This window comes from Triticum aestivum, chromosome 3B (genome assembly GCF_018294505.1).
Source record: "Triticum aestivum cultivar Chinese Spring chromosome 3B, IWGSC CS RefSeq v2.1, whole genome shotgun sequence".
Taxonomy (NCBI): domain Eukaryota; kingdom Viridiplantae; phylum Streptophyta; class Magnoliopsida; order Poales; family Poaceae; genus Triticum; species Triticum aestivum.
Window position 1 is genome coordinate 2,906,650 of NC_057801.1, and position 20,894 is coordinate 2,927,543.

A 20,894-nucleotide genomic window follows, 5' to 3' on the forward strand; every position below is an offset into this window, starting at 1 on the left:
TGTGTTAATGATTGAGACCCTGGGGTTCTTCAATCGTTGAAATCACTCCGGGACCCCAAAATAGTGAGTAATAGTCCATGAAACGGGCCAGAATCGGCGAAAACTATGATTGTCGATGATCGACATGTAAGCGCACCTTGGGGTTCAACAACTATGGAAATCACTTCGAGACCCCAAAACAATGAGTAATAGTCCACGAAACGGGTCAGAATTGGCCAAAACTGTGAGTGTTGATGACAGACACAATTGTGGCAATCCTTCTGGGACCCCGAAATGGTGAGTAATATTCCACGAAACGGGTCAGACTCGACCAGACTTGCGATTGTTGATGACTGACACGAAAGCCAACCTTGGGGTTCAACAATCGTGGAAATCACTTCGGGACACCAAAACGGTGAGTAGTAGTCCACGAAACGGGTCAGAATCGACAAAAACCGCGAGTGTTGACACCTGACACGTAAGCGCACCTTGGGGTTCAACAAACATGGAAATCACATTGGACCCCAAAACGGGGAGTAATAGTCCATGAAAGAGCCCAGAATCAGGCAAACATTGGATTATTGATGAACGATACATAAATGCACCCCTGGGGTTCGTCAATCATTGTAGTCGCTCAGGGACCCCCAATCAATGAGTAATAGTCTGTGAAACGGGCCAGAATCGGCCAAAACTGCGAGTGTTCATGACCGACACATAAATGCACCCCAATGTTCGTCAATCGTGGAAATCACTCCGGGACCCGAAAACTGAGTAATAGTCCAAGAAATGGTCCAGAATCGGCCAAAACTGCGAATGTTGATGACCGACTCGTAAGCACATCCCAGAGTTCAACAACCATGGAAATTGCTTTGGGACCCAAAATGGTGAGTAATAGTCCACGAAACAGACCAGAATTGACAAAAACCGCGAGTGTTGATGACCGACATGTAAACGCACCCCAGGGTTCATCAATCATGGAAATCACTCCGAGACACCGAACAAATTGCGATTGTTGATGACTGATGCGAAAGCGCACCCCGGGGTTGAACCATCATGGAAATCGCTTTGGGACCCGAAACGGCCAGTTGTAAGTCCATGAAACGGGTCAGAATCAACAAAAATCGCGAATGTTGACGACCGACACGTAAGCGCACCTTGGGGTTCAACAACCATGGAAATCACTTTGGACGCCAAAATGGGGAGTAATAGTCCATGAAATAGCCCAGAATCAGACAAACCTTGGATTATTGATGAACGATACATAAATGCACCCCCGGGGTTCGTCAATCATGGTAGTCGCTCAGGGACCCCAAATCAATGAGTAATAGTCCATGAAATGGGCCAGAATCGGCAAAAATTGTGAGTGTTTATGACCGATACATAAACGCACCCCTGTGTTCTTCAGTTGTGGAAATCATTCCCGGACCCCAAAACTGAGTAATAGTCCAGGAAACGGTCCAGAATCGGCCAATACGTAAGAACACCTTGGGGTTCTGTCGTTGAAATATCACGTCAGATGTCCTCATGAAAGGACTTAGTCGTGGAGCCATCACGACGGGTTAGCTTAAAGGGGTCAAACCGGACAATGGACACAAGAGTTTTATACTAGTTCGGCCCATTACGATGAAGGTAAAAGCCTATGTCTAGTTGTGATGGAATTATTGGGGTTTCGATTAGCAGGGAGCAAACACGCTATGCCTGGCTTTCGAGTTGTTGTCCCCTGTCCTTGAACCACCGCCAGGTCGTCCCTTTATATACATAGGTTGACGCCCGGCCGGTTTACAGAGTTCCGAGGCCGGCTCATACAAGTGTCCGGCTCGGTCTCTGCCTCCCTAACTTACAATACAAGTTATACAACTATGGCGGCTTACTACTATGGGCCCTGATCCACCATTAGGCTTTAAGCCTCTAGCTTCATCAGTAACCCGCCATCTTCCAGGTCTTCATGGGCTTCAGTGTAGTTGAGGGTGAATTGACCCCTCCTGGGCGGTTTACACTCAGTAGTTATATCCCCAACATTAGGCCCCAGATTGATTTGAACCAGTTCATGTCAATCTTCAATACTTAGAAAAACTCTGTGAACATCTTCTTACACTTTTTATAAACCGCCATGATGTCTTCTCTTGTAAACTTTGTTAAACCGCCGTGACGTCATCCTCTGGACATAACAGCGGATCATCAAGACATCATCTATGTATAAAAAGATTAAAAAGATTCCCTTCATTAATGGTATCCCAAAGATCGAGGCGACAACCGCGCTCTCTTTTGCCGCTTCAGGCTCCTCGATTCTCACGCCTGCCACTTATCCCCTTTCTTTATAAATAAGGCCGGGGGTCTTTTCATTTTCTCCCCTTGCCTCTTCGCCTTGTCTTCCTGCTCGTGACCCGACGAGCTCGAGCACCGCCGCCGCCGTCGACCTTCAACTCTGCACCGACCAGGCCGCTGCATCAACCTGAAATGCTCCAAAGATCTGCACTCTCATTCGCTGCTCCTGAGAACCCGGTGAGTTTCTTCCCTTAACCCTAGATCTCCATTAGGGCGTCATGTTCATCTGCGTTCATCAGTGTTCATCAATGTTCGTCAGTGCATCTCTGCCTTTCCCTTGGCCTTTTTACTGAACTTAGCTAGGCCCGATAGTTTTCTTTTGCGGCTAGATCCATAGTTTTAATCTACCACACTGTAGCATCTTGTTGTTTCTGAAAAATCCCATCTGGACCTTCTCTGTTCTGCTTAGTGCCATTGTAGGACTCAGAAAGTTTTCTTTACTAAACCACGGTAGATCCAAAATTATATCATCATTGTGTGAAACTTGTTTCCGCAACACTTAGTAAATTTCAGCTCTGCTGCTTCCCTTATAGGTGGTTTAACTTGTAGAAAATCATAATCCGCCTGGTACCATTAGCCCTCACTTAAACCACCATTTGACTTGAGTAGCAATAGCCGGTTTAACATGTATAATTACCTGGTTTTAACTCTGGTTTGTATACATCAACCTTGAATCGTAAACCGTCCTTTGCATTTGTTTTTCAGTTCGCCTTCCAAAATGACCAAGCAATTCTCTGCTTGCAACTGGGTTCCTTCCTGGATCACAGAAACACAGCTCAATGGGTATGTTTTAACCGACGCTTTAGCCAAAAAAGATGTCCTCCATTGGCGAGTTCCTTGCCCTTAGTGCCCTCCAGAACCTCAAGTCAGGGAAGTGATTGTGTTCATGGAACATCTAGACCACGGTATTAGCCCTCCCGGTTCAATGTTTTTCCCGGATGTGCTTGCCAGCTTCCAACTCCATCCTCAAGACATTGGACCAAATTCTGTGTCCAATATATGTAACTTTCAAGTGTTCTGCGAAGTTTACCTTCAAGAAGAACCAACTGTTGAGCTCTTTAGAGACTTTTTTCATTTAAACCGCCGGACTGAATTCCCTGACGGCCCCAACAGTGAACTTGGCGGCGTATCATTCAGAAAAGGAAGGAAGTTGATTTCCCTCATGCCAAACACCACAGCCATCCAAAGGATTGGAATCAAACCTGGTTTTACTGTCTGAACACTGCACCCGCTGATGAAAACCCTCTATCGGGTTACCGTGCTCACCGGCTCAGCAACAGCCACCCCCTGCCATCACGGCTCATAGCCAAAGAATGAAAAGCTTATGCACCTCAACTTGCTAAGCTCCGGGCCTTTCTGGCAAATGGCTTAACCGGCATTGACCTTGTTCGATGCTAGGTTTCGTGGGGTATTCTTCCCTTAAGCCGCCGCTCCGGTTTAATGCATGAGTATACCGAAAACGTCAAAGACCCTCAGTGGTATCATGAGATGGAAATGACTGATGATGAAGTCACTGAGTCTGTGAAGAAGATGCTAGATGAACCGATCACTCAATGCAGCAAGACCGGATTGGCTCCTTTTTACACCTCCAGCAAACCGCCAGCAGTAAGAAGATTACCTTTTCCCTCTTTATTGATCCGTCACCGCTTTAACATTGTTCTGATGATCCTTTGTTTACTTTTACAGGACACAGATAATTTCTGGAAGTGGAAAGCTTCAGAAAACCGGTGAGGGCTCCACGTGCAAAAAGCAAAGTCATAAAGAAAGCAGCCAAGAAGAAAACCGCCGAGTCCTCTGATCCGCCTGAAGACATTGATGAGTCGGATCCAGAGGTAGAACTTGACTCCCTTGGCTCATTTTTCATACATCTTATTGACAATGACTATTCCCAGGATGATGCGGAGGCTAGTCATGTGGACCATGTAGAGGTAATCTCTCTTTCCTCTGATTCAGATCTTGTGCCGGTTCAAAGATTTCACTGTGCAGTTCGGAAAGTAAAATACTCTCACCCTCTTGCTCATTTGGATCCGCAATTTTCTTTTAAGACACAACAAACTGAAGGTCGTCACACAACCCGGCACAGTGGCCAGCAAATCACTTCCTCCGGTTTACCGGATACACCAACCCGAAAGCATCGTCCAGAGGTTTCATGTTCTCCGGAAAAATTTATCCCTTGAAGGGTTGCTTCCGATACCCACTTAATCCGTCTGATCCGAATTACCAGGTGTCTTACAATTCTTCATCTGGCGGTTCATCCACCACTCAGATGCCTCCCCTCAAGACCGTCCCTGGGTAAGTATACAGTCTTTAACTTTGTCTTCTTGCGCCGGTTTACCAACTGATCTCTTGTTTTAATATTACAGTGCCAAAGCTCGTCTGAGTAAGAAGGCAAAGTCCACTGTCCCTACTGAAGAGGTTGAAACGGACAGAATTTCAGAAGACGCTAATAGACACGCTGACATTGCCATTGATGATCCTGTACCTCAAAGTCAGGATACCTATGTTGATCCACCAGAAGTCAACCCGGCCAGTCCGCATGCTGATCCTCCAAGCCCAGCCAAGGGCAAAGACGTGTCAAGCCTGGCTAGGGATATTGTCAATCCGCCAACTCCATCAAAAGGTGGCGATGATGATGTTGTTATCACTCGTCATGGTTTCACTATCCCTGGCAACCCAGTTGCCTTGTCAAAGCACACTGCCAAGGAGGAATTTGCTGCTATGGGCAAGGGGAAAGGGAAGGCAGATTTATCCAGCTTCATGAACCTTGGTGGCGACGAGCTCCATTCCGGATACTTAAACCGCCTATACACAAGCTAGAATTATGAGGCCGGATTGGTGAATTTAATGAAGGAATGCTATGAGGTAATCTTCAAATCACTTTAAATTTTCTTGCAATGTATATCAACTCCATTGTAGCCCGTTTATCTGTTGAAGACAAACCGGGTCTTCTAATATTAAGAATACTTCAACTAAGTAGTCCCCAAGAGCCGGTTTATCTTTGCAAGATGAACCGGGACTTTTAGAGAGCAAGAACATTTCAACTGAGTAGCCCCCAAGTGCCGGTTTACCTTAATAAGATAAACCGGGACTTTCTGTCCTTATTAAATGTCTTCACTTTGTACTCAACACATCAATAGTGCATTAGCCCCCAAGTGCCAAGCTTAATACTTTGTTTTGAGCCTTGGGACTTTAAGATCTCTGTTTTAAGAAGCAATCCAAATTAGCCCCCAAGTGCCAAGTGTATAACCTGTTATGTGCTTGGGACTTTGAAAGAAATTTTAACATCTTCCTCTTCTGAGTTTTTGCAGACTGATATAAATACCAAATTGTCTCAAATCACCGATCTTCAAGAAAACATCAAGTCCCAGCAAGAAGAGACCTCTAAAGCCAAAGAGGAGCTAAAGGGCACTTTGACAGCCATGGAACAACTGAAGGATGGCTTCAAAACTGAACGCACCAACTGGGAAACCAAAAGGGGTGCTTTGTTGAAGCGGGCTGAAGACGCCGAAGCAGCTCTTAAACCGGTGGAGGAAGAGCTGACTGGGCTGAAATATCAAGTGAACGACATGACAGCTGTAGTTTTTGGTAAGCACTTTATAATATCCTATTCTGAAGCATCTTCAACTCCGCCGGTTTAACATTTAAGTTTCTAAACCGTTGCAGGTAATCATGTTGCTCATCTAGGCGCAGATATGCGAAAGAAGCTGAAGGCAGCTTACACATTGATTGAGCAACTGTATACTGGTGCACAACGAGTTATCTGTGCAGCTTCGTACAACAAACCGCCACCAACCTTGATCAAGGATACTTTGGCCAGGCTCTCAATGACTCCTACTCAGATAGAGGAGTTTAAGAGATCTGCTGCCAGCGCTCGTGCTTCGTTAGCACTGACTCGTGCTAAATCATGGATAGCTGATCTGGATCCGGTTGATATCGCCAAGGGCTATCTGGATGAACAAGAAAATGGATCAACGTTTTACAATGAAGCCCTCAAAGCCCTGACTAAGGAGATGCGTCCAGTAGCAAGTCAATTGGCGGAAGAGGTGAACTTGACTTCTCGTCGGTCCTTCTACGATGCCAACAACCATCGAGTTGACACTGTTTTGAAGGAAGTGCAGAATCTTATTCCGCCAATTCGTAAGCACACTTATGCCCCTGACGTTGAACCATCGAATCTTATAAGTGAAGAGGCTGTCTTTCAAGCTTTAACCCGGATTGACTGGACGACTGTTGACTTCCAGCCACTGGGTGGGGAGGAGGAGGTTGAACCGACGCCTGAGGATCCATCAACATCACGTCAACCTGGCGATGAGTCTTGATCTGACAATCTGGTTATTGTCACAGACTTTGTTCTGTGAAAAAACAATCATTATTTTGGGCCTCAATGCGCCTTGTAATAGGCTAGTTAAAATACTTTGATCTGTGGTACTGATGCATGACTGTTGATCCGCCATGATATCTGCTGTACTTGATTATACTTTGATAATTTCATGCGATCCTGATGTCTGCATAAAAAGAATTATCCGGGCGGTTTACCGCCGGACGGGTCATAATGCCCAAGACAAAGCCTGGTTGATTACCAAGGCTGAATAAATATTAAAATATGAAATAAATCATACTTGTGATATTAAATCACTTAGTTGGTTTACCAACTTTGATTTCAGGAAGGGTGAAAACCCAAATCTTGAGTATTGATAACTCTCACCATGTAGTGCTGGTGTGTAATAAGTCATGCCGGGTTATGATCAACACCAGATGATCAACCTGGCGACATATACTCAAAGCCAGACCGGGTTTTGTAACGCCGGTTTGATAATTAATATGGTCAGACAATTTGTAGTTGAAAGCCAAGCCGGTTTAACAAACACCAGGTTATTATAGCGACTGAAAAGTCATACCAGGTCAACTGACATCGGTTTAACATAATTTTTAACAGAAGTGGAAAAACTTGGCAGAAGCGAATAAAACCATGTAGTCGAGGCTTTTCAAGGGCTGCCAGGCCCAAATCGAGGCTTTTCATGGGCTGCCAGGCCACCGAGTTAAACCATTTTGCAAAGCCTTTTAAGATGGACCTCCAACTAACCAATCGTCGTTTTAACTTTGACAAGTTCAGGGTCTGTATAAGATTGACTTGTCAAACGTTCGATGGGTCATGCCAGGATTACCTGGATAGGAGTGGCTTACTTGATGAAGGCAGGTTAACCTGGGGTTTTAGGTGAATACACCAGGCTTCCAAGCCGTGCTTGATAGCATATTACAAGGGTCCTTTCAAACTCTTTGTTGCAGTGCACAAAGAGCCCCCAAGTAACTTTGTGAGCTTTGCTCATTGGGTGCTTATGTTTGAGCTGTGCATAGCATCCAGACTCTCTTTGGCCCCTTGGGTGTGAAGCTCCCAAGCTGTATTGTGGGTTGATAGTCGGTTTAATAGGTAGTACTCCGCTTTGTCAGCTGAAGTCACCATGTAACCCAAAAGATATTTGAGGAAAACAGCAGAGGCCCTGCTTATAGCAAGGATGCCTGTTTATTATATTGATCATAATATATACATTGCCAAAATATGTACATAAGAGAAGCCTATGGCTCAAGTATAGTAAGGCCGAAGGAGAGCTATGTTCCACGGCCGCCGGGTCTCCTCCTCAGAACTGCGTGAGTTGTCTCGAACGTCAATGAGGTAGTATGATCCGTTGTGCAGATTCTTGCTGACCACAAAGGGCCCTTCCCAAGGTGGGGATAATTTGTGCATATCGGTCTGATCCTGGATGAGCCGGAGCACCAAGTCGCCTTCTTGAAAGGTTCTTGTTTTAACCCGGCGGATGTGATAACGCCGCAGGTCTTGCTAATAAACCGCCGAACGAGCCAAAGCCATGTCTCGTTTTTCATCTAACAGGTCCAATGCCTCCTGGCGTGCTTTCTCATTGTCCGCTTCAACATAATTGGCAACCCGGGGCGAATCATGACGGATATCACTTGGGAGAACCGCCTCTGCCCCGTAAACCATGAAGAAAGTTGTGTAACCCGTTGATCTGTTGGGGGTGGTGTTGATGCTCCATACCACAGAAGGCAATTCTTCCACCCAACAACCCGGCGTCCGGTTTAAAGGAACCATCAGCCGGGGCTTGATACCCTTCAAGATTTCTTGATTGGCTCACTCAGCTTGACCATTGGACTGGGGGTGCGCCACGGATGCTATATCAAGCCGGATGTGCTCTCTCTGACAGAAGTCCTCCATCTCACCTTTAGAAAGGTTTGTGCCATTATCCGTGATGATACTATGTGGAAAACCAAAGCGGAAGATGATCTTTTTAATAAACTGAACCGCCGTGGCTGCATCACACTTGCTTACTGGCTCAGCTTCAACCCACTTAGTGAACTTGTCAACCGCCACCAATAGGTGGGTCTTCTTATCCTTGGATCGCTTAAAAGGTCCCACCATATCAAGCCCCCAAGTAGCAAATGACCAAGTGATGGGAATCATCTGTAGCTCTTGAGATGGAACATGAGCTCGGCGTGAAAACTTCTGACAAGCGTCACACCGCTTTACCAGATCGTCAGCATCAACATGAGCTGTCAACCAATAGAACCCATGACAAAAAGCTTTGGCCACCAGGGACTTTGAACCGACATGGTGACCACAATCCCCTTCATGGATCTCACATAGAATCTCTTGGCCTTCTTTAGGAGAAACACAATGCTGGAATACGCCTAAAACACTGCAGTGGTGTAACTCGCCATTGTGAATAACCATGGAATTTGAACGCCGGACTATCTGTCTGGCTAGAACCTTATCGTCTGGGAGCTCGCTCCGGTTCATATACGCCAAATATGGAACCGTCCAATCCGGAATTACATGTAAAGCGGCTACCAACTGGGCGTCCGGATCAGGAACAGCTAAATCCTCCTCTATAGGCAACTTAACAGACGTGTTATGCAAGATATCTAAAAAGGTATTGGGTGGTACCGGTTTACGTTGAGATCCCAGCCGGCTTAAAGCATCTGCTGCCTCGTTTTTGCGCCGGTCAATGTGCTCAACCTGTTAACCTTTGAAGTGACCCGCCACAATATCCACCTCACGTCTAGAAGCCGCCATGAGTGGATCCTTAGAATCCCAAGTACCAGAAACTTGTTGGGCCACCAGATCAGAATCTTCAAAGCATCGTACTCGGCTTAAATTCATTTCCTTGGCTACACGGAGACCGTGGAGTAACGCTTTGTACTCAGCTGCATTGTTAGTACAAGGAAACATTAAGCGGAGAACATAACGAATTTTATCACCTCGAGGGGAAGTAAGGACAACTCCAGCCCCCGAGCCCTCCAATTGCCTGGATCCATCAAAGTGAATAGTCTAGTATGTGTTATCCGGTTTGTCATCTGGTGCCTGTAACTCGGTCCAATCATTGATGAAGTCAACAAGCGCCTGAGATTTGATAGCCGTTCGAGGCATATACTTCTACCCATGTGGACCAAGCTCGATTGCCCACTTTGCAACCCGGCCAGTTGCTTCTAGATTCTGAATTATATCTCCCAAGGGAGCAGAACTGACCACTATGATGGGATGGCCTTGAAAGTATTGTTTGAGCTTCCGACTCGCCATCAAAACCCCATAGACCAGCTTCTGCCAATGCGGATATCGTTGCTTTGACTCGATGAGCACCTCACTGATATAGTAAACCGGCCGTTCAACTGGATATTCCTTTCCACCCTCCTTGCGCTCCACCATAATTGCAACACTGACAACACATGCATTAGTAGCCACGTACAATAACAAGGCCGCCTTGTCAACCGGAGCAGCAAGGACCGATGGTTCAGCCAATTGCCGGTTCAAGTCTTCAAACGCCGCATCAGCCGCATCACTCTAGACAAAAGTGTCTGTTTTCTTCAACATCTGATATAGAGGGATCACCTTCTCTCCCAAGCGGCTAATAAACCGGCTTAGGGATGCAATTCAACCTGCCAGACGCTGAACATCGTTAATACATGCCGGTTTAGCCAATGATGTAATCGCCTTGATCTTTTCAGAATTAGCTTCAATGCCTCTGTTGGACACCAGAAAACCTAAGAGCTTGCCTGTCAGAACACCAAAAACACACTTGTCGAGATCATCTATCAATGTCTCCTTCTTCCTATATTTTACTACAATGTCGTCCACATAGGCATGAACATTGCGCCCAATATGAGTGTGAAGAAAATTTTGCACACAACGCTGGTAAGTTGCCTGGGCACTCTTGAGCCCAAAGGGCATAGAAACATAGCAGAAGGCTACAAAGGGAGTGATGAAGGTTGTCTTCTCCTGGTCCTTAACTGCCATTTTGATCTGATGATATCCTTAATAAGCATCCAAAAAACTCAGACACTCAACCCGCCGTCGCATCAAGGATCTGATCAATGCGCGGGAGAACAAAAGGATCTTCTGGACAAGCCTTGTTAAAATCTGTATAGTCCACACACATGCGCCAAGTGCCGTTTTTATTAAGAACAAGCACCGGATTAGCCAACCACTCAGGGTGAAACACTTCAATGATAAATCCAGCAGCCAACAGCCAGGCTACCTCCTCACTGATTGCCTTGCGTCTCTCCTCGTTAAAGCGGGGAAGAAACTGTTTGACCGGTTTAAACTTGGGATCAATATTGAGAGTGTGCTCAGCGAGTTCCCTCGGTGTACCTGGTGAGGGAGTCCTGGATTAGGGGGTGTCCGGATGGCCGGACTATGACCTTTGGCCGGACTCCCGGACTATGAAGATACAAGATTGAAGACTTCGTCCCGTGTCCGGATGGGACTTTCCTTGGCGTGGAAGGCAAGCTTGGCGATACGATATGAAGATCTCCTCCCATTGTAACCGACTCTGTGTAACCCTAGCCCTCTCCGGTGTCTATATAAACCGGAGAGTTTTAGTCCGTAGGACGAACAACAATCATACCATAGGCTAGCTTCTAGGGTTTAGCCTCTCTGATCTCGTGGTAGATCAACTCTTGTACTACCCATATCATCAATATTAATCAAGCAGGAGTAGGGTTTTACCTCCACCGAGAGGGCCCGAACCTGGGTAAAAACATCGTGTCCCTTGTCTCCTGTTACCATCCGCCTAGACGCACAGTTCAGGACCCCCTACCCGAGATCCGTCGGTTTTGACACTGACATTGGTGCTTTCATTGAGAGTTCCTCTGTGTCGTCACCTTTAGGCCCGATGGCTTCTTCGATCATCAACCACGACGCGGTCTAGGGTGAGACTTTTCTCCCCGGACAGATCTTCGTATTGGCGGCTTCGCACTGCGGGCCAACTCGCTTGGCCATCTGGAGCAGATCGAAAGCTACGCCCCTGGCCATTAGGTCAGGTTTGGAAGCTTAAATTACACGGCCGACATCCGCGCGGACTTGATCTTCGACGGATTCGAGCCATGGCCGAGAGCGCCGCACTGTCTCGATGGGCATGATCTAACTCTGCCGCCGGACAGCGCCCAGAGTGCCGCTCAGGTGTCCGCTCCGACCATTAGTTTGGAGCCAACTGCGCCAGTCGGGGACGGACAGTTGGACGCCGCCCCCGGAGCCGCAACCTCTACGGTGATAGAGCCGAATACCAGCCTAGTCCTTTGCAAGGCCCGTGACTTCAAGGTGCCGGACTCCGTTCCGGACTCCAAATATTCCGCACCCCTTCCGATCGAACCCGACTAGGCTCCGATCATGGAGTTCACCGCCGCGGACGTCTTTCAGCACTCGCCCTTTGGCGATATCCTGAACTCCCTAAAGTCTCTCTCTTTGTCAGGAGAGCCCTGGCCGGACTATGGTCAGCAGGGTTGGGATGCGGACGACGAAGAAATTCGAAACCCACCCACCACCCACTTGGTAGCCACTATCGATGATCTAACCGACACGCTCGACTTCGACTCCGAAGACATCGACGTATGGACGCCGATGAGGAGACGACCAAGAACCAGCTCCTATAGGGCACTGGAGAGCCACCTGATCATACGATGTATACATGGTGGACACCCCTAAAAGAAATGACAACGAGGATCAAAAGGGCGCAACCAGGGATCGCTCCCTCGAAAAACAATCAAAGCGGCGGCGTAAGCGCCACGCCAAGCCCCACCTCGACAAAGACCCAGCCATAGAGCAGGGCGAATCAACGGAAGACGAACATGCCATCGAGCAACCGTCCAAACAGGGCGGACAATCCGAACAACCCATCCCCGGGAAAGATAATAGTCCGGACGACCTCACGCCGGACAAATTGCTGGAACATCAGAACCTCCACCAAAGGCTCGTTGCCACTGCACGTAGCCTGAAAAAGCAGAAGCGGAGGCTCAAAACAGCGGAAGATGCACTCAGGATCAGATGGGGCAAAGTACTCAATACCGCACACAAGTACGGCAACAGTCGTCACACAAAGAGCTATCCGAAGCGGAAACTACTACCGGAATTTGATGAAGAGGCCATAGAGCCCCCACAGTCAAAAAATAAGGAAGCCACAAGGTCGGATAGACGACCCCACGATCGATCTCAAGCGACAAAGGGCGCCGCACTCAATACGGCGCGCGATCCGCCCAAGGATTCGCATCAAAAAACTGGCCCAACCAGATCCATCTATGGGCCAAGAAAGCAAGCTCCAGTGAGCAATGCAATGCAAAAAATATCCGAACATCGCGGCACACCTACATACAGGGGCGCCGCACATCCCCTATGTTTTACCGATGAGGTGCTGGATCATGAATTTCCAGCGGGATTCAAGCCCGTGAACATAGAAGCATACGACGGAACAACAGACCCTGGAGTCTGGATCGAGGATTATATCCTCCACATACACATGGCCAGAGGAGATGACCTCCACGCCATAAAATACTTACCCCTTAAGCTCAAAGGGCCAGCCCGGCATTGGCTTAAAAGCCTTCCCGAAAACACCATGGGAAGTTGGGAAGCGCTCGAGGATGCTTTCCGGGCAAATTTTCAAGGGACCTATGTCCGACCTCCGGATGCAGATGATCTGAGTCATATAACTCAGCAGCCCGGAGAGTCAGCCCGGAAACTCTGGAACAGATTCCTTACTAAAAAGAATCAGATAGTCGACTGTCCGGACGCCGAGGCCCTAGCAGCTTTCAAACATAGCGTCCGAGACGAATGGCTCGCCAGACACCTCGGCCAAGAAAAGCCAAGAACAATGGCCGCATTAACAAGCCTCATGACCCGCTTTTGCGCAGGAGAGGATAGCTGGTTGGCAAGAAGCAGCACCAGCGACCCGAGCACATCCAAACTCAGAGATGGAAACGGGAAACCGCGCCGTAACAAAGAACAGCGCCGAATCAAGGATAACAGCCCGATGAGCACGGCAGTCAACGCCGGATTCAAAAGCTCTCGGCAAAATCAGAAAAAGCCGCCACCCAAAGATGACAGGGACGAGCTGTCTAACCTCAACAAAATCCTGGACAAAATATGTCAAATCCACAGTACTCCCGGGAGACCTGCAAACCATACCCACAGAGATTGTTGGGTCTTCAAGCAGTCCGGCAAACTCAACGCCGAACACAAGGGGCTCGACACACCAAGCGAGGATGACGACGCACCCCACAAGCAGAACACCAGAGAACAAAAGAAGTTCCCACAAGAAGTCAAAACAGTAAATTCACTTCAGATGACAAAAGGGAAAAACAGAACGGCGCTTACGAAGACACGCGCCATACGGCCAGCCCCAGAGGAGCACCGCCACTGGTTGTTACAACCAATCACCTTTGATCATCAGGATTACTCCAGAGGAGCCCGGAACGCAGGCTGGACTGCCTTGGTCTTGAATCCGATTATTGACGGACTCCAATTTACACAAGTCCTTATGGACGGCGGCAGTGACTTAAACCTGTTATATCAGGACACAATCCGCAAACTAGGGGTAAACCCAGCTATAATCCGCCATGGCAACACTTCCTTTCAAGGAGTCACGCCGGGTCCAGATACCCAGAGTATGGGTTCCCTTTCGTTAGAAGTCACGTTCGGCTCACCCGACAACTTCCGAAGCGAAAAGCTAACATTCCACATCGCCCCATTCGTAAGTCGCTATCAAGCGCTACTGGGACGTGAAGCTTTCGCCCGCTTTAACGCAATACCGCATTATGCATCCCTTACACTTAAAATGCCCGGCCCACGAGGCATCATCTCATTACAGGGGAATATCAATTGACCCCCAAAGTACGGGTAATGGTGCGGCCGCCTGGACAGCCGCACACTAATCCAGCCCTACTATCCCGGACACGGCTCGACGAGTCCGGCGTAAACATACATAGGCTTAATAGCCGCATAACCCTGTACAAGGGGCTCCGCGTGTTCACGCCAGGAGACAATACGGCTCAATTCTTGCTCCAACTATATTTTGTTTATTTTAATATAGATTTCTCGCACACTTATTTTTTACTAAGTTCCTCTCTTTCGCAGACGAACATCGTGGTACGCCCGTCCAGGATACGGCACAACAGAGACACAGGCGCAGACGTGCAGTAGGGACCCGTTTCAAGGATTCTTTTCAGATTAAGACCCTGCGTAAACCTTTTTTACTGTCTCTTGTTGACAACATCCCCCGGTTTTCGCTATAACCGAGGAGGAGGCTGGCGTCTTGGCATGTGGCCACGCCAGAATTTTGCGCGTACCTGGACACCAGGGGCTTTTTTTACCAAGGGCTCTATTTCGGCCCGTCTTCATAAAGACCGAATACCTTAGGGAGTGTTCGGCGTCGCGAGGTTGGCCTTATATGCATCAGCTCCGAATCATGTCTTTGGTCAAATGTTGGGTTTGCCCGGCTCCTGTGTTTTGCTGCCTTACGTTCCGTTATATCGGCTAACGCGGCACCAGGAGAACTACTGCGATTGTGCCCCGGTTCGGCCAGGCGAGCACCTCAGTAGAGAAAGCCGAAAACTGACTGTCATGATATAGCGAGAGACTGGTCAACCACTCGATGACTCTCGGAATCTTTAGGATTCCTCCGCATTAACGAAGGACCACTTCCCGGTCAGGCACACACGCGCCCCGAATTCGGGCGAGCGCGGTGCCTTTAGGGGCTATTGAGTAGCCCCAATGTCAAACTCCTATGGCTAAGTGAAAGTGATAAAGCATTATAGTCCGGTTGCCTAGTTCGCCGCGCTATCACCTCCTTTGTAGGACCAAGACGTTGGATTAAGTGTGAAAAAGCGCCTTTTTTGCGAACACCCCCGCATTATATGCGTGGGGGCTGAAGCCAACGACTGCCATCTTTCAGGTTATATACACATATACATTAACGGCCGCACAGGAGGTACTATAATTCTTGCAAGCACAAGTATAAAAAGCTTTTATATTCTATCAAAATATCTCTTTTACAATAGCACATGCTATTCGAACACAACATCCTTCGAGCACTGCGCTTCAATTAAACGAGCGCCCGGAAGAACTTCCTCAAAGTAGTGCCTGTCAGGTACCCGGCCTTCGTCCGAATCCCGGGATGCAACAACACTGGCCTTCATATCCGCCCAGTATGTCTTGACACGGGCAAGAGCCATTTGTGCACCCTCTATGCACGCCGACCTCTTCATTGCATCAACATGCGGCACAGAACCAAGGAACTGCTGCACCAATCCAAAATAACTCTTCGGCTCTGGCTCTCCCGGCCACAAACGACTCGCAACATACTTCATGGCGAGTCCGGATAACCTGTTCAGCTCCGCCCAAGGCGGCCAAACGGTCGGATACCAAAAGTGGGCGTTCGGGATTGTGGAACTGCGACCAAAAAAGTTCTTCCAATTTATGGTCACCTCGACCTCGGAAGTGTTCGGTTGCGTCTGCCGCACTCGCTGCCAAATCAGATAAGTGTTTTCCGCACTCCACTGCCGGTCTAACGGAGCATACCTAGGATCCCCGAACTTCATCCGCAGCATATAGGGCCTTCCAGCCGTGATATCTCCGCCCTGACGCAGCTCCTCCTTCATAGCTCTCATTGCAGAGCGAGTATCCTTGGCCTCGGCAGTGATCTTCTCAAGGTCCTTCTGAGCCGCCCTTTCTTCTTGTTCAAGAAATTCATAGCGGCCGGCAGCATCCTTCAATTTTATAGCCATCTCGGCTATTACCTTCTTGCTCTGGCAGTGAGCAGCCTGTTCGGCTTTCAGCTCTTCAGCCGCCTTAACGGCAGCCGCATCACTTTTCCTTGCTTGCTCCTTGGCTCGGGCAAGTTCCGCCCGAAGGTTCTCCATGGCAGCATCACTATCTGCATTAAGCACATATATTGTAAGGCACGAGCTTCACACTCCTCTTATCAGATGTCTGTGGAGCATACCTTGTGCCTCGTCTAGCCGCTTATTTACAAGCGCGATGTCGGCATCCGCCACGTCAAGTTGCCGCTTTAGCTCGGCAGATTCATCAGTCCGGCTAGCCACCGAACGCCTCGCCACCTTCATAAAAAGGTGACATTTTATACCTGGGGTTATGATCCTCTGTGCGCCATCACTCTTGACGACACACAGAGTCTCAGGGGCTACTATTTATATAGGGCGCATTTTATATATGCAGCTCTATCAAAAGGTACACCTTTTCACGTACCTCAAAGCCTGTCAGTAAACTCCTAGCGGCCTCGTACAATCCGCTTTCCGCGGATGAAATCCTTCCTATCACTGTGTTCATCAACATACGGTGTTATTCTGAGACGGACGCTCGCCCGAGCAGATCCCTCAACCTCTCCGACCATGCACCAAAGGGCACTGGACTAGCGCGACGACCTTTTTCAGGATCCGGACTTGAAGAAACCTGCCGGGACGACACCTCGGGATCGCCTGCCTCGTAAGTCTGTGCAGCTAGGGGAGGCGTTTCGCTCTCCATCATCTCCGGATGAAGATCCCCTAAAGACGAGCTCTGTTGAGAAGGGTTGAGATCCGAACTGCAAGGTAATTGTTATCTTCCTCAGAAATAAAATAGGGATGACACTAATTTTTGAACCCCTCTCTTTACTTACGGCTCGGAGGAAAGCTGATCCCCTTGAGGGCGCAATGCGGCCGGGGCAGTCCCCGGCGCCGGATCCTCTGACAAAGATTTCTTCCCCCGTTTCGAGGTCATCCCCTCCGGGTCTTCAGAGGCACTCCTTTTCTTTCCCAGGTTGGGGGAATTCTCGATTCCTCCCTTCCTGACAGTCTCCTTCGTGGAGGCGGTAGCTCCTTGGTTCCCCCCTTCGTCCTCTACCGAAAGCATAATCTCCAGCATCCTGGTTAACACGGGATCCGGCGCGGTCTCGGGCAGGGGGGCTGGACACCTGATAAGCTTTGCCTTCGTTATCCACTCCTATTCAAAGGATAGCTCTGTTAAAGGGCAACTTTATGATGAAAATGCGGATGGTGTGTCCAAATACGGGGCTACTTACCTTAGCATCCAGGCGATTGCAGCTCAGACCTGCGTCCTCGGACGAGTCCGGACACCTTGCTTGTGGTCCGAAGAACAATTTGTACATCTCCATGGGCGTCGCGCCCATAAAATGTTGGAGGACTCGCGGTCCCTCCAGATTAAATTCCCACAGGCGGAGAGGGCGATGTTTGCAGGGCGGCATGCGGAAATCAGCATGACTTGCTCCACCATAGTCAAGTTAATATCTCTTTCGAGGAGATCTCGAATGCGGTCCTGCAGTAGGGGCACGTCTTTGGACGGCCCCCAGATAAGCCCTTCATTGGCCCATGATGCTCGCCGTGGTGGGGGACCCGAGCGAAAAGCAGGTGGCGCCACCCATGTGGTGCCCCTGGGGGCTGTGATGTAAAGCCAGTCCCGTTGCCATAAGCCGAACTCTTCTTGAAAGTGCCCTCGGGCCATGGAGCGCCGGCTATCTTGCTTATGATAGCTCCTCCGCACTCAGCGTGCTGCCCCTCGATCATCTTCGGCTCCACCTTGAAGGTTCTAAGCCACAGTCCGAAGTGAGGGGTGATATGGAGGAAGGCCTCACACACGACAATGAATGACGAAATTTGGAGGATGGACTCCGGAGCTAAGTCGTGGAATTCCAGCCCGTAATAGAACATCAGCCCCCTCACGAAGGGATCAATCGGGAAGCCTAGCCCCCGAAGGAAGTGAGATGTGAACACCACGCTTTCACCAGGCTGGGGAGAGGGAATGGCCTGCCCTTGAGCAGGCAGCCTATGCGAGATTTTGCCAGTTAGATACCTGGCATCTCTCAGCTTTCGCATGTCTTCTTCTGTAATGGAGGAAGGCACCCACCAGCCTTGAAGGTCGGAGCCGGACATCGTCGAAGGTCCGAAGCACCTAAAACTAGAAGCTTTGAGTGTTGGAACTCGAGGTGAGGGGAGGATTTGATTGGATTGAAAGAGAAGGGAGTCGAGCCTTGGTCTCTTAATAAAGGAGTTGAATACCAAGAGCCCTCCCCGTAACCGTTTGGGACTCGCTTTCAATTAGAGAGTCATACCAAAAGGCACGGTTGGGTTACCCATGCCCGTATTGATGGGGATCCCGGAATAAGGGGACACGATCTCTGCTTTGACAAGATGTGCCAAGGAAACTGCCTTGCTAAACACGCTAAGGTGGAATAGTAAAACGATTCAAATAAAGGCTTGTTCGTGGCATGATGTCACGCTGCAGAATACGTCAGCAGATTAGATTTGTGCAGAAATTATTCTCTCTACGGCGGTATGTGGAACTTATTTTTGCAGAGCCGGACACTATCCTTGTGTTCAACATCTTCTATGAAGTATTCGGAGGAGGAACCCGCCGTGCAATGCCGAAGAGAACTTGCGCGCCGGACTCGTCGTCATTGAAGCCTGGTTCAGGGGCTACTGAGGGAGTCCTGGATTAGGGGGTCTCCGGATGGCCGGACTATGACCTTTGGCTGGACTCCCGGACTATGAAGATACATGATTGAAGACTTCGTCCCGTGTCCGGATGGGACTTTCCTTGGCATGGAAGGAAAGCTTTGCGATACGATATGAAGATCTCCTCCCATTGTAACCGACTCTGTGTAACCCTAGCCCTCTGCGTTGTCTATATAAACCGGAGAGGTTTAGTCCGTAGGACGAACAACAATCATACCATAGGCTAGCTTCTAGGGTTTAGCCTCTCTGATCTCGTGGTAGATCAACTCTTGTACTACCCATATCATCAATATTAATCAAGCAGGAGTAGGGTTTTACCTCCACCGAGAGGGCCCGAACCTGGGTAAAAACATCGTGTCCCTTGTCTCCTGTTACCATCCGCCTAGACGCACAGTTCGGGACCCCCTACCCGAGATCCGCCGGTTTTGACACCGACACCTGGCATGTTAGAAGGTTTCCATGGAAAAATGTCCCGGATCTCACGGATGAAATCGATGAGCGCGCTTTCCTATTTCGGATCCAGATTGGTGCTGATGCTAAACTGCTTGGATGAGTCGCTAGGGACAAAATCCACAAGTTTAGTTTCATCTGCCGGTTTGAACTTCAGGGTCGGGTCATACTCAGTGGTGGGCTTCTTCATAGGGGTCTTGTCTGCCGGATCAACATTGTCCTTATAAAACTTCAACTCCTCTGTTGCACAAACCAATTCAGCATAAGCCGCATCACCTTCCTCGCAATCCAAAGCGATCTTACAACTTCCGTGGACTGTGATGGTCCCCTTATGACCTAGCATCTTGAGCTGCAAATAAATATAACAGGGCCTCGCCATGAACTTTGCATAAGCCGGCCGTCCAAACAGTGCATGATAATGGCTCTGGATTTTCACCACTTCAAAGGTCAATGTTTCAGACCTGGAATCGTGCTCATCTCCAAACACAACCTCCAAAGTGATCTTGCCAATAGGATATGCCGATTTACCTGGTACTACACCATGAAAAACAGTGTTTGACGGTTTAAGACTCTTGTTTGTCAACCCCATGCGATGGAAGGTCTCATAATACAGGATGTTGATACTGCTCCCTCCATCCATCAGTACTTTGGTAAATTTATAACCTCCTACCTGAGGTGCCACCACCAAAGCCAGATGACCCTGATTGTCAACCCGGGGCGGATGATCGTCTCTACTCCACACAATTGGCTGCTCGGACCACCGCAAATAATGTGGCACTGCCTGTTCAACAGCATTAACTGCCCTCTTGTGAAGCTTCTGATCGCGCTTGCACAAACTAGTAGTGAACACATGATACTGCCCGCCATTCAACTGCTTTGGGTGACTCTGATAACCTGACTGCTGCTGATTCCCCTAATTATTCTGTTGGTTATTACCACCTTGGTTGTTCTGGTTGCCCTGATTATTCTGGAATCCAGAGTTTGAACCGCCGCTACCACCAAAGCCTGGACCTGAACCGCCCGACGGGCCTTGATCATACCGGAAGAGATCAGAGTTTTTGAACTCCTTCATGATGAAGCAATCCTTCCAAAGGTGTGTTGCTGGAACCTCCTTGGTCCCATGCTTTGGGCAGGGCTGGTTTAACAGTCGTTCCAGATTCATACCGCCACCGCACTGGGGCGGTTTACCTTTACGACGCTGCATATTAGTGTTAGCCACAAAATCTGAATTATCTGCTTTGCACTTACCATTATTCCCATGACCCCCTTGGTTGTGTTGTTGTCCCTTTGCACCGCCATTCTCCGGTTTCTCCTCATCAGAATCGGGATCCTTGGTA